The sequence below is a fragment of the Heterocephalus glaber genome, unplaced genomic scaffold (genome assembly GCF_053883595.1).
Source record: "Heterocephalus glaber isolate CG9 unplaced genomic scaffold, H.glaber_assembly_v1.0 deba00001472, whole genome shotgun sequence".
Taxonomy (NCBI): Eukaryota; Metazoa; Chordata; class Mammalia; order Rodentia; family Bathyergidae; genus Heterocephalus; species Heterocephalus glaber.
This window is the reverse complement of record NW_028258315.1, coordinates 22,158,367-22,171,008: the sequence shown is the minus strand read 5'-3', so window position 1 is coordinate 22,171,008 and position 12,642 is coordinate 22,158,367. Positions and strand designations below refer to the sequence as shown.

Here is a 12,642-nt window from a genome sequence, read left to right as displayed (position 1 = left end):
TGGAAATAATTTCAGCCAGCTGAAAGCTAATAAATTCTTTGCAATAATTCAAAATGGGGTTCCAGATCTAATACCCATTCTGTTATTGAAACATTCAAATACTTCCACATTTGATTTATAAAGTTTTTAAAGAATTGTAAAGAGAAGCTCAATGCATGTATACCAGGGTGTGTGATGGCAAAGGAAGGCTTCTCAGAACCGAGGACGGGTAAACAACCTCAGACAGTAAGCAGGATTCAACTGGCCCAAGAAGCCAAGTTGCAGAAGCCCAGGCAACCCAGGCAGAGGGAAAATGTGCACAGAAAAGTGAAATCTGGCAGTAGCTTTCCTGATCAGCAATCCTAATGGTCTGCAAACTCAAGATTTGTAATTGATAGATAGACTCCATTAAGGAGTTCAGTTGATTTTTGTTTTTCCCAGAAAATGTACAGTTACTGATTATATTCAAGTGGATGGAAGATATGATTAGATTTGAATTTTAAAGAAATAATTCTCACCTGCCTAAGGAGGAGCTGAAGGTTGAGAACAGATCAGAGGGCTTGTTGTTTCATGAAAAATGGATGGAAGAGAGGGAAGAAAAATGGTGAACCAATTAGTAGTCTATTTTTGTAGCCCAGGCAGCAGGAAATAGCATCTGGATATTTCTGGGCTAAAGATTAGAAGAGCCCAAGGCAGTAATGATTTTTAAAAATGAAGATTAAATACCTTTGCCCTTGGTGGAAAGGACTTCATCAACTTTGCATTTTTTTAACCAGCTAGGACTAATGGAGTTCCCATTCTCTTCCATTCACTCTTTTAATTCACTTGCGAAATTCTGATGAAGTCATTCATGCCTATTCAGTTCATGAAGGCAATATAATAGAAGGTGTAATTTTCTTATTCCCATTATTTAATGGGCTCCTTCTTTATATAATGATATATATGAAATTAGTGCAGCAATAAAGAAAATTTTATATGCATCTTTTATGAAGTTGGGGATGTTTGGTTAATATTTCCTAACAGAGAAAGTATTTTTTAAGCAGGAAAGCCATTTTGGGGGACAGTTTGGCAGTCGAAGTTTGAACTGAATTTGAACTTAGTGGTGTATGAATTTGTTTCCCCTTGGTTATATGTAACCACATTTCTTTCCCAAGAAAAACACTCTGAAAGCCTTGAAAAAAAGCTCCAAGCCCTCTTAATATATCAAATAACCCTTACAAAACAACTCTTTGATGTTAAGTGTGAAAGTATCAGAAACATGGAGATTAAATTTCCTCTGGGACCTTTCTACATGAACGGAAAAAGTGCTTAGCAAAACACCTTTTGAGTTTTGCCTATTCCCAAAAGTATTTTAAAAGGAAAACAGGAATTTAACAAATCCAAGAGAGGCTGAATTTTTATATCCTTTACACAGACATATTGAATTACTTAATTTCTTTTCCAGTTCCTTTAGTTTGATCCTCTCAATATATTCGGGTTTTTAAAGTTTTGTCTGAGTTTTAGTTTTGGATGAATATTTCCAAATGAGACCCCAAAAATGGCAAGAAGTAACTGGCTACATAGATAAGGCTCTGAGGAAATTCTGAGTTTAAGGTATTATAGTTTCTCCCTGTTTACAGTCATACATCCCCCACTACACACAAGTCATATGGCGTGAGTTCAAAGCTAGCTCTGAGCAGAACTGGACTGCAGTCAAGATTTGTTGGCTATGAGTAAAGTTGGCTGTGCATGAAATGTGCCTTGGAAATACCATACCTTTCTTTATTGAAGCATCAGTGCTGCTTCCCTGAGTTCTACTATTGTTCAATGACATTTTTTGGAAATTCTGTATTGGTTTCCATGATTCACTTTCCTTTCAGAGCAAATAAATCTTCATGTGCACAAAAACTAAAAATTACTGAGTGTGCATTTTGTGTAACATGCAGAGCTAAGCACTTTACAAACATACGAGTGTTCTTTGAACTAGTGAGATGAAAATTAATTTCTTTTATTTATAGATGAGCAAACAATACCAAGGTGTTAATGTTCATACCCAGAAAATAATGGAGCTGAGCTCTGACGTCTGGTTCTTCCTTCCATTATTACTTGTTAATCCACTTTCATAATTTTTTTCTTTTATCCCCCGAAGATGGATTTTCCTCCTCAGCGACTCTTCGTGGTGTTCTGTTAGCCACAATTTGCCTGTCTTATGACTGCCTCTAACCCCAGGTTTCCATTTTCTAACTCCGCATAGATGAGTCCTGAAGACCAATCGAGGGCAGGTCTTCATAGAATTCAAATGTAATTTTATAAATTTTACTTATGAGAGAATGTGGATAACTTCGAGAAATTTTGCATCTTTATTTTTTTGGGTTTTTTTGGTTTGTTTTTTAAAATTAATTTTATTTAAATATACACAACTATCACATCTATCAAAGGGAATTTGTACCTGCACGTGATGTATCTTGACTTCTCTTTTTCTCCTAGTCCCCGTCCCTCCCTTCAACCTGTATCTTTAATCAATATTCCTGAAATATGTTGTCTAATAATAAGACTTTTACATTTCAAATAGCCTTATACTCATTTTTTATAAAAGTGTGGATTGTCTGGCACACAAGCAGTGGGAGAATATAAACCATTATTAGAGAAGAAGGTGCACTAATATCTCAATTTCACAGTACTTGTACATCAGAGTATTTGATTTTGGAACCTAATATAGAAAACTATCATGAGATGAAAGTGTTCTGAATTTATGCTTTCGTTTTAACATTTGCCCCCTTGTATTGCATGTACACAGGCATGCTCATAAGCAAAGTGTGTTTTCATCTCTTTCACTGAAACAGAGTACTACAGAATATCTTTTTCCTGACATATGAGATCCCTTGGCAAAAGTACAGCTGGATTTTCTCAGGTTGCTGTATCTCTTGTGAGACCAGCAGGAGAAAAGCAGCTGGCAATTCATTTTCCGAGTCAGCATGCTTTCCTCTCAACATTTCAATTGTGTGGTCTCTTGGAATATCTTAAACTGAATTTTCACTGTATTCTTGAATTATTCAGTTCCTCACTATATAGAATTCTCAAACACATAAAAAAGGCTCAATTAAAAATTGTTTCCATTATGGGCTGTAATAGAATTAGTACATTATGGTTGTATGAGCATTTGCACCTCAACCAGTGATAATAGAAACTATTACACACCATGTGATAAGCTATACACATAACCATTCCTAAAGCTCATTCTAAACCTTTGGGTACTTTGGCAAAATTCTCTAAATGCCTTCAATATTATGCCAGTGCCGTCACTGGTAACTCCATGTGTTAAACAGTTTCTTGAATAAAATTTAATCAAAGAATAAATAAATGCTTATTAAAAATACAAGATATTTTTGAGTTTCTGATAAGAGGCATAAATATATAGAAAATGCAAAATTTAAATTATTTTTAGGTTATAGATTTTTTATGACTATCAGGTATATTTTTTAAAAATAAACTTTTCATTGTAAAATTGTTTTAATTTTACATAAAATTAACAATGATTACACAGAAATTTCCCATATAGTCTATATTTTAGCTCTTCTATCATTATTTTTTCAATTTTTGAATTTTTATTAGTACATCTTTGCAGTACATAATGATTTTACTTATTGTGGGGAATTGGTACATGTACATAAACACATCTTGATTCTTTTTCCCCCTTCCCCTTCACTCTCCCTTTTTTGTAAGGAACAGATTCATTCATTTGTCTAATAAGTCCTTATAAACTTAATTAGCATACATACAGATTAACAACCAGATTAATAGTCAAAATCATATAAAACACATAAAACAATTATACTAAATCAAAGTTCACTTTTAGATATATTGTCCATTATGGACTACAATAATTTTTCTTCTCTTTCTCTTTTTTCCTTTTATCTATCTTTTATTTCACACATTATTTAATACAGTATTGAGCTTCTCATGCAGGAGAAACTATGTGATATATAAACTTGTGTGTTTGATTTACTTCACTTAATATTTGGGTCTCAGGGTAGATATATTTTCCCACAAATCATTCAAGTTTATCCTTTTTAAAGACACAGTAGTACTCCATTGTGTACAAATTCTATACTTTCTTTATTCATCATTCTATTGATAGATATATAGGGCTGCTTCCAAGATTTAGCTATTGTGAATCATGCTGCTCTAAATATGGTTATATATACATGACTGTGGTATGATGCTTAGAAGGGAAATAGTTGGGTCAAATGGAATTTCTATTTTTAGTTTTCTGAGGAATCTTCATACTGATTTCCATAGTGTTTGTGCCAGTTTAAACTCTCAGCCAGAATGAGGAAGTGTTTCTTTTACCCTGTAGTCTTGCCAGCAATTGCTACTGGTTGATTTCTTGATGATAGTCATTCTTTCTGGAGTGAGATGGTATCTCAGTGTTGTTTTAATTTTCATTTCTAGAATAGCCAGTGATGAACATTTTTTCATGTATTTATTGGCCATTTGTATTTCTTCATCTGAGAAATGTCTATTCATTTCAGATCCGTATTTCTTGACTGTTCTTCAAATCTGGAGTCTATTTTTTTTTAGTTATTTATATATTCTACATATTAGTCTTTTGTCTGAAGAATAGCTGGCAAAAAATTGTTCACATTCTGTAGGTTGTCACTTCATGGTTTCCTTTGCAGTGCAGAAGCTTTTTAATTTGATGTAGTCTAATTTGTTAACTTTTGGTATTATTTCTTGTGCAATTGGGGTTCTGTTCTGAAAGTTTTTACCTACACTAGGGCCTTCAACTGTTTTACCTATTTTGTCTTCCAGGAAATTAAGTGTTTCTGTTCTAAAGTTTAGATCTTTGATCCATTTTGATTTTAGTTTAGTGCATAATGAAAGATACAGGTCTAGGGTCAATCTTTGGCATATGGATGGCCAATTTTCCCAGCACTATCTGTTAAAGAGGCTATCTTTCCTCCGATGAAAGGATTTGGCCTCTGTCAACATAACATGGTGAGTGTGGCTGGGACTGTTTCGATATCCTCTATTCTGTTTCATTGATCCACAAGTCAGTGGGAGTTTGTTTTTTGTTTTTGCCAATACTATGCTGTTTTTATCATTGTAGCTTTGTAGTATAACTTGAAGTCTGGGAACATGATGCCCCTTGCCTTTCCCTTATTGCCCAGAACTGTTTTTGCTAATCTAGGTCTCTTTTGATTACATATGAATTTTAGGATTGCTTTCTTTCTCTAGTTTTGTAAGTATTGCTACCTGTATTTTGATTGAGAGTGTATTTAATCTATATATCTGTTTTGCAAGTATGGCTATTTTAACTATATTGGTTCTACATATCCAGGAACAGGGGATCTCTTTCCATTTTCTGATATCCTTTTTGATCTCCTTTTTTAGAGTAGTATAATTTTCATTATAGAGGTCTTTCTTTCCTTGGTTAGGTTAATTTCTGTGTATTTCATTCTCTTTGGTGCTATTTCTTTTTGGTTAGATCCTTTTCTGATATTGGAATCAGGATAATGCTTCATCAAGGAATGACTTTGGGAGTACTGCTTCCTTTTGATTTCATTAAAGATTTTGAGTATCATTGGCCTTAGATGTTCTCTAAAATTAATGTATAATTTGGGAGCAAATCTGACAGGACATTAGTTGGTGGGTTTTTTAAATTACTTCTTCAATTTCATTCATTGTTATTGAATTATTCAAGATTTTTATATCTTCTCGGTTCAAATTTGGAAGTTCATATGTATGTAGGGAATTATCCATTTCTTCTTCATTTTCCACTTTATTTATTAGAGGACAGGTTCTCAAAGTAGCTACAGATAATCACCTGGATTTTGGCAAAATCCATTGTGATTTTGCCTTTTTTCATTTGTAATTGTGTGAGTTTGGGTCTTTCCTTATTTTGGTAAGATTGCTTGGGATTTGTCTATTTTGTTTAATGTTTCAAATAACCAACTGTTTGATTCATTGATTCTTTCTATTGTTTTGTTAGTCTCAATTTCATTAATTTCTGATTCTTAAAATTTCCTTCTTTGTACTTGCTTTGTTTTTTGTCGGTCCTTAGAGTGGATCATTAGTAACTCACCCTGTTTTTCTGATGCATGGATTCACTGCTATAAACTTTCCTCTTAAGACTGCTTTAGCCATGTCCCAAAGGTTCTGGTATGTCACACTGGCACTATCATTTAATTATAGAAATTGTCTAAGAATACAGAGTGAATTGGCACTCTCATCATATGGTACTAATGTTACACTATTATCCCTGACATCCCTGTTGATATTGAGCTTGATCACCTTGCTGAGGCCATGCTGGTCAAATTTATTCACTGAGAATACTTACCTGGCAGGGGAGATACCATGATCACAAAGGTGGTTTTCCCAGGGTGAGGCTCCTCCATGGCACTCTGGATGTGCTGACCCCTGCGATTTCCCCAAACGTGGGAAACTCGACTGCGTAATTTGTGGTAGTGGGGGACTGTGTTCGCACTTTCCCCTGGGCTTAAAAAAAAAAAATTATCCACTGAGCAATATAGGAGTAAAGATTTGCACTAATCTTTCTTGCGTGTTGCTTAGAATTACGCATGGGAGATTTGTCCAATTTCTCCCACTAATTTATATCTGTATGGACTCCTATATTATACTTTGGGTTATAATACTATTTTATTTTGTTCTGGTGGTTTGTGTTCAATTCTTTAGAGCATTGTTGGTCACTGATAGCATTTTCAATAACCATTTGACATACTTTTATTACTTACCTTATTTTTTGTGTTGTTGTTCTTATTAGTTTTGCATATTTTTGCTCACATTTATTGGCATAAGAGATGTCATGGGCTTATCTTTTATATTTCTTTATCAGTTCCAGAATAATCATTATCTCCATTTTGGGTGTAATAATATTACAATTCAAGAATTGGGTATAAGTTGTGTTCACTAGTACTGAGTTTCATTGGTGTGCGGCTCCTTTAGTTGACAAGCAGGAAAATAAATACATGTGTATATACACACATATCTATAAATATTTCCATATGCAACCATCTGTATCTATTTTAGGCTAAGCATGAGTTCATAGTGATGTTTCTAACTCTTGCTCTTTACCACATGCATCATCCCAGCCTCTTTCCTTGTATGTCTGCAGCCTCCTCCTCTGACAATGAGAAGCCTGGGTAGTTTCAACTGACATTACTGAGTAAACTTCAATTCCACTACACATGAATGGTGGTTTAGTTTTTGTTAATCTGTTAGAAAATGTGATCAACTGGTGTAGTGCTTACAGACTACTCCTTTAACTTACAGTGGTAGAGACTCCAAAATTGCTTCAATCAACACTTTTTAATCTTTCATTTTAGGTCTTTATAATACAGTTATAGTGCCACGTTCTTCATATTATATTGAGATTCTCCTGTCTTCTCCTCCTTCTCCTTCTTCTTCCCCTACTTCTCCTTCCCCTTCTCCTTCTTCTTTCTCTCCTTCTCCTTCCTCTTCTTATTATTTAAAATTTGTGCCCATTAATATTCACTCTTTGTACAGTGCATTTCTGTAGGTTTTTGACAAATATTTGCTTTCTTGCATCCACAATTTCTGCATCATACAGAATAGTTTCACTGCCCTAAAAAATTCACAATGCTTTGCCTATTAAAACCCAATCCTTCCCACCTAGCATAACTGGGAGTCACTTATCTATCTCCCATTTCTGAATTTTCCATTATTCTTTATGAATTTGTACAGTAAGTAGATTTTTTTGACTGGCTTTTGCACTTCAGATTAATCTCCATCATTGCATGGGTTCATAATTTAATTCACTGTAACCCCGAGCAGCATTTTACTTTATGGATGCACCACACTTTTTATCTATTAACCTACTGAAGAATATTTAGTTGTTTTCTGTTATGGTGATTATGAATAAAGTAGCTATAAACATTCACTTACAGGTTGTATGCACATGCATCTTCAAATCAGTTGAGTAATTGAGGAGCACGATTCTTGGATTATATTATAAGACCATGAGTAACTTTGTAAGAAACTGCCAAACTCTTCCACAGTGGCTCTACCATTTTGGATTCTTATCAGCAAGGGATGAGCATTCCTGCTGTTACTCATCCTTTCTAGCAATCATTTTATTTTCAGAGATTAGCCTTTCAAATAGGAGTGTAGTGATATTTTCTTATTTAATTTGCATTTCCTTAAGGAAAGATGATGTTGAGCATATTTTGATATGGTTATTTGGCATCTGTATATTTTTGGAGAAGTATCTGCTGAGTTTTTAACTCACTTTTAAATTGAACTTAATTTAATCCTGCTACATTTTTAACACTTAAAATCTGATACTGGGAATGATAATGGTATCTTGCTGATTATATTCTGAGATAATGTCATATTTCTTTAGCTTCTTGATACATGTTATATGTCCTTCAAATCATATTTATCTTTATTCTTGCATTGTGCTAGAAGTACTATTTTTTATTAGTTAAAATTGAACTGATACTTTTATGTTTCTCTTGGAGTTGGGTATGAATCATGCTGCTGCCCTGTGGAGTGGAACTGAAAATGTTGTGCCATGTCAAGAAAGGATCCTGGTTGCAGTCCATTCTCCCCAGAGGCTGGGATGTGGAAATGGCTGCCATCACCCTAATAGTCACTTTGGCCCTGAGACAGTGCACTGAGGGTGGTGAAGTAGCAACACAAGACATCCTGACTCCCATGGATTCTCACAGTACTGCTGCACACCTCCCCCAGGGTCCCAGGATCCCCTCCAGATGTCTTGCACCCAGTGACCCAACTTCCTCCCTGTAAGCCCCACCTCCTAACGGTTCCACTACCTCCCCATAGTGCCACAGGCTGGAGACTAACCCTTTAACATATGAAATTGTGTGTAGGAGGGTAGTGATTCAGGCTGTAGCAAAACCAGAGAGAAATGCATTTATATATTGCTTCTATCACTATGAGTTTAGATCTCTCTTACTTGCAGCCAATAGAACTTGCCTCTGAGCCCATATCTTGGGTACTTGGGCCTTCTACATGTTCTGTTAGGACAATGTGCTTCCCTGTTGTGTTATGCTTCATGTTTTCTAGTTTTCCATTTCATCATTAGTGTTCCTTATTAGGCTATTAATTCCATGAAGAAAGAAATCTTGTTTGTACAGACATCCCTCATTTAATGACCGAGTTCCATTCCTGAGACTAGATCATTAAATGTATTAGTCACTAAAGGAGGAATTGTATATAGTATGTGCATTACAATATTTGGAACAATATTATTTGCATAACTCTTACATTCAGTACTGTAATGAATAACAGAACATAAAACTACAGTAGTTTATTATGCAATACAATCAGCAAAAATTACAGTTCTGTTACAAACAAGATATACTGTACAAAACAGACATTGAGGCTCTATAAACAAAATGTACTCAACTGTACAAATAAATGGGTTGTGAGTTTGAGCAGTGGGTTGAAAGTTTGAACAGTGTGCCTCAGATGTAAGTCTGAAGAGTCTTTAAACAGGTAGGTCATTAGATGGGGAATATCTGTAACATCTTACTTTCAGATCCATGGATAGTATCTTATCCATAATAGGACTTTTCTAAATGTTATCATAAAAGTCAATAACTCACTGAATGACCATTATGCAATTTGAGCTTTTATGTGAATGTCTAAAATTCTTTTTGTGTGCCAGAAGCCCGCCTAGATGCCATTGGTAAGAGGACACAGATCCCAGCAAGAAGCCTGTGTGGACCACAGCCACACGGGTGGGCAGGTCCCAGCCAGGGCCCCGCCAGAGCCCAGCAGCTTGGGCCCACAGCCCCAGCCATGGGCCCAACTAGGAGAGCTGTGCAGATAACAACCAGAGGCCCAGCCAGGTGTCATCCATCAGTGCACACAGACCTAGCCAGAAGCCAGATCAGACACCAGCGACTTGGGTGCACAGCCCCCCAGTCAAGGGCCCTCCAGATAACAGCTACACAGGTGGGCAGGCCCCAGCCAGAGGCATGCCCAGATGCTATCTCAAGTGTGCCCAGGCCCCAGCCAGAATCCTGCCTGGACAGCAGCGAAGTGCAGGGATGCAGAAGGTCACCATTCTGAGCCCAGGCATTGGCACAGTGGTGAGCAGCAGAGAGAAGGCCTCTCTTAGGCTTACTGAGAATTGAAGCCCCCTGGGCAAGCAAAGAGTAGCCTCAATAAAGGAGCAGCAGGCTGCATCTGTGGAAATGAGAAGACAGGTAAACAAGTCTCAAAACCAGACTTCCAGATCACCTAAGGCAACCTCAAGGGGCAAAAGGATGGAGCAATCTGATACTCAGACATCTGGACACCCTGAACTGTCAATGAAAGAGGATCTGGAAAAAATAAAATCAGAAATAATTTTTCAGATAACAGCAGAGAGTGTGTCCATAGTGAAAGACATGATTAATAACTCTAGAGGAGACACAGATTGAAAAAAAAAAAAAAACAGAGGAGCTGAGGAACATGATGGAATCCCAGCATTGGAAACAAATGGAATTCATAAAACAGATGCAAACAGATTTCCAGGAGATTAAAAACTCCATTGAAAGTTTACACAGCAGAATAAGCCAATGTGAGGACAGAATATCAGATATAGAAGACAGGATTGCAAGTAGTGACCAGTAAAATTCTTTTTGTGCATATATTTTGTCTTCCTGGTTGTTTTAAGGGCCTCAAGGTCAGAGTCTATGATTTACATCATAAAAATTGACATAGATTGTCCACAAAGCATTACATGATAACATTATGAAACTAAATCAAATCAATTTAAAGTTATAAAACTAGAGTAAAATGTCTGAAGTAAGAATTATTAAGAATAAGTAATTTAAATACATATAAAAATTTTATAGTTCTTGGTAATGCAAGAAAAATAAGAGACTTGCCCTCAGCAATATCACCATTTGCTATAAGAACTGAACAGAATCTAATGACATCATAGTATACTGATGCAGGCATACCCATGTTTATAACTGCACATTTCACAGTAGCTAAGCTCTAGCATAGATGCTCATCAACACATGAATAGAAAAAGAAAATGTATATGTATATATATGTAAAAATACATATATGTATTTATATTTATACACAGTATGCATACACTGGAATTTTATTCAACCATAAAGAAGAAAAATTTATATTATTTGCAGGAATATGGATGGGTCTTTAGCTCATAATGTTAAATAAAATATGAAGATACAGAAAGTGAAATATCTCGGGGTTTCTTTTATATAAGAAACCAATAGTACAAAGTAAGGAGTAAAATAAAGGCAGTCTTTTTGGAAAAAGGGAAAGTGGGAGGGGAAAATGAGGGGAAAGGATTGAAAATGACCTAAATTTGTTATATGTAGTTATCAATTGTCCAAATAAGAATTCTAATCAGGGCAGTCTGATTACAAGGTTGTATACTCAACCACTGCACTATTATGTCTTTCTGGAATCTTTGGAAATGTATGTCACTATTATGCCCATCTATTTACCTAGAGGTCTTAGACTTTTTGAAATGGTTCTTAGTGATTTATATATGCTCAAGAATTATTGGAAAGTTTTCTAGGGAAATTCATGCTTGATCGTCCTGTCCCACATAGCTGTTTCCAAGACTTCTAAAGATAAAACATCTGCAAGAAGTTTGCAGTTTTTAAATCCAGATGGCAAAAGAAATGAAACAATTTAACTATGACATTAAAGCTTCAAATTTTGACTTAAGGAGCAATTTGATTGCTGTTCATTTTTACAATTATGAATTTTAATATTTTAGTAATTATAATGTGCACAGCCACTCAATCATCAATTATCAAATATTTATTGAGCACTGATTATTTTCTAGCCAGTCAATTATGTTCTGGTAATATAGAGTCTTTTCCCTAAGGAATTAGCAATGGGAGAGATTCACAAGCAGGCAATTATAATGCATAATTGTTATGTTTTCATGGAAATAGATATAAAGTCCAAGGGCTCACATATGGGACAGCAACATGAAATGTAGACTGGAAGGTAATGAAGAGGTCACAAAAAGTCAAAGCTAAGATGAGTCCTAAAATATGAGTTGATCAATAAGAATTAGAGATAAAGACCAGAGACATGGTCACTGGAAGACAGTTATTCTAGAAAACATGAATTGTTTAATAGGAACTAGAGAAGGAAAGAGAACTACAGACAGAAATTGAAGGGAAATGAGTAAACAAGATAAAATGCATGGAAGAGAGAAAGAATCTATATAGGTATGTGGTGGATTATAAATGATTTGGTATTATTGTAAGAAAAGTTTAGGACAGGAAGTGGCAAGAGCTTGGCATTCAGAAGACTAGGTAAGGCACTGATTATGAAACTTCTGAGGTTTCATATAGGAGACAATGTAACAGAGTCCAGGAGATGGGTGGAAAGAGAGGGGCAAAAGTGCATTTTTGCGGATGTGATGCCAAAATCATTTTGGTTCAGGAATCTACTGGTTAGATCACCATTTGCCTTTGGCATGTAAATGGTGAAACAGAAACATTATTTCTGAAAACTCTTGATAAAATATAAACATCTTATATTTGAACATAGTGCACTGGCAAAAAATATCAAGATTCTTTCAGATAATCTTTTAGCAATAAAAGATGTATAGATAGATGTATATTCAAATGTGCTGAAAATGCATTATAGTTAAGGTTTTTGTTCCCAGGGCTTCAAAGAACCTAGTTATCT

At 35.3% G+C, this 12,642-nt stretch overlaps 1 non-coding gene across 1 annotated transcript; it reads left to right on the top strand.

The window, feature by feature from the left end:
• The first annotated feature begins 6,290 nt into the window (after positions 1–6,290).
• On the top strand, positions 6,291–6,454 carry LOC147826229 (U1 spliceosomal RNA). Its single transcript, XR_015439672.1, has one exon. It is a non-coding gene; the product is annotated as a U1 spliceosomal RNA (small nuclear RNA).
• Positions 6,455–12,642: the final 6,188 nt, after the last annotated feature.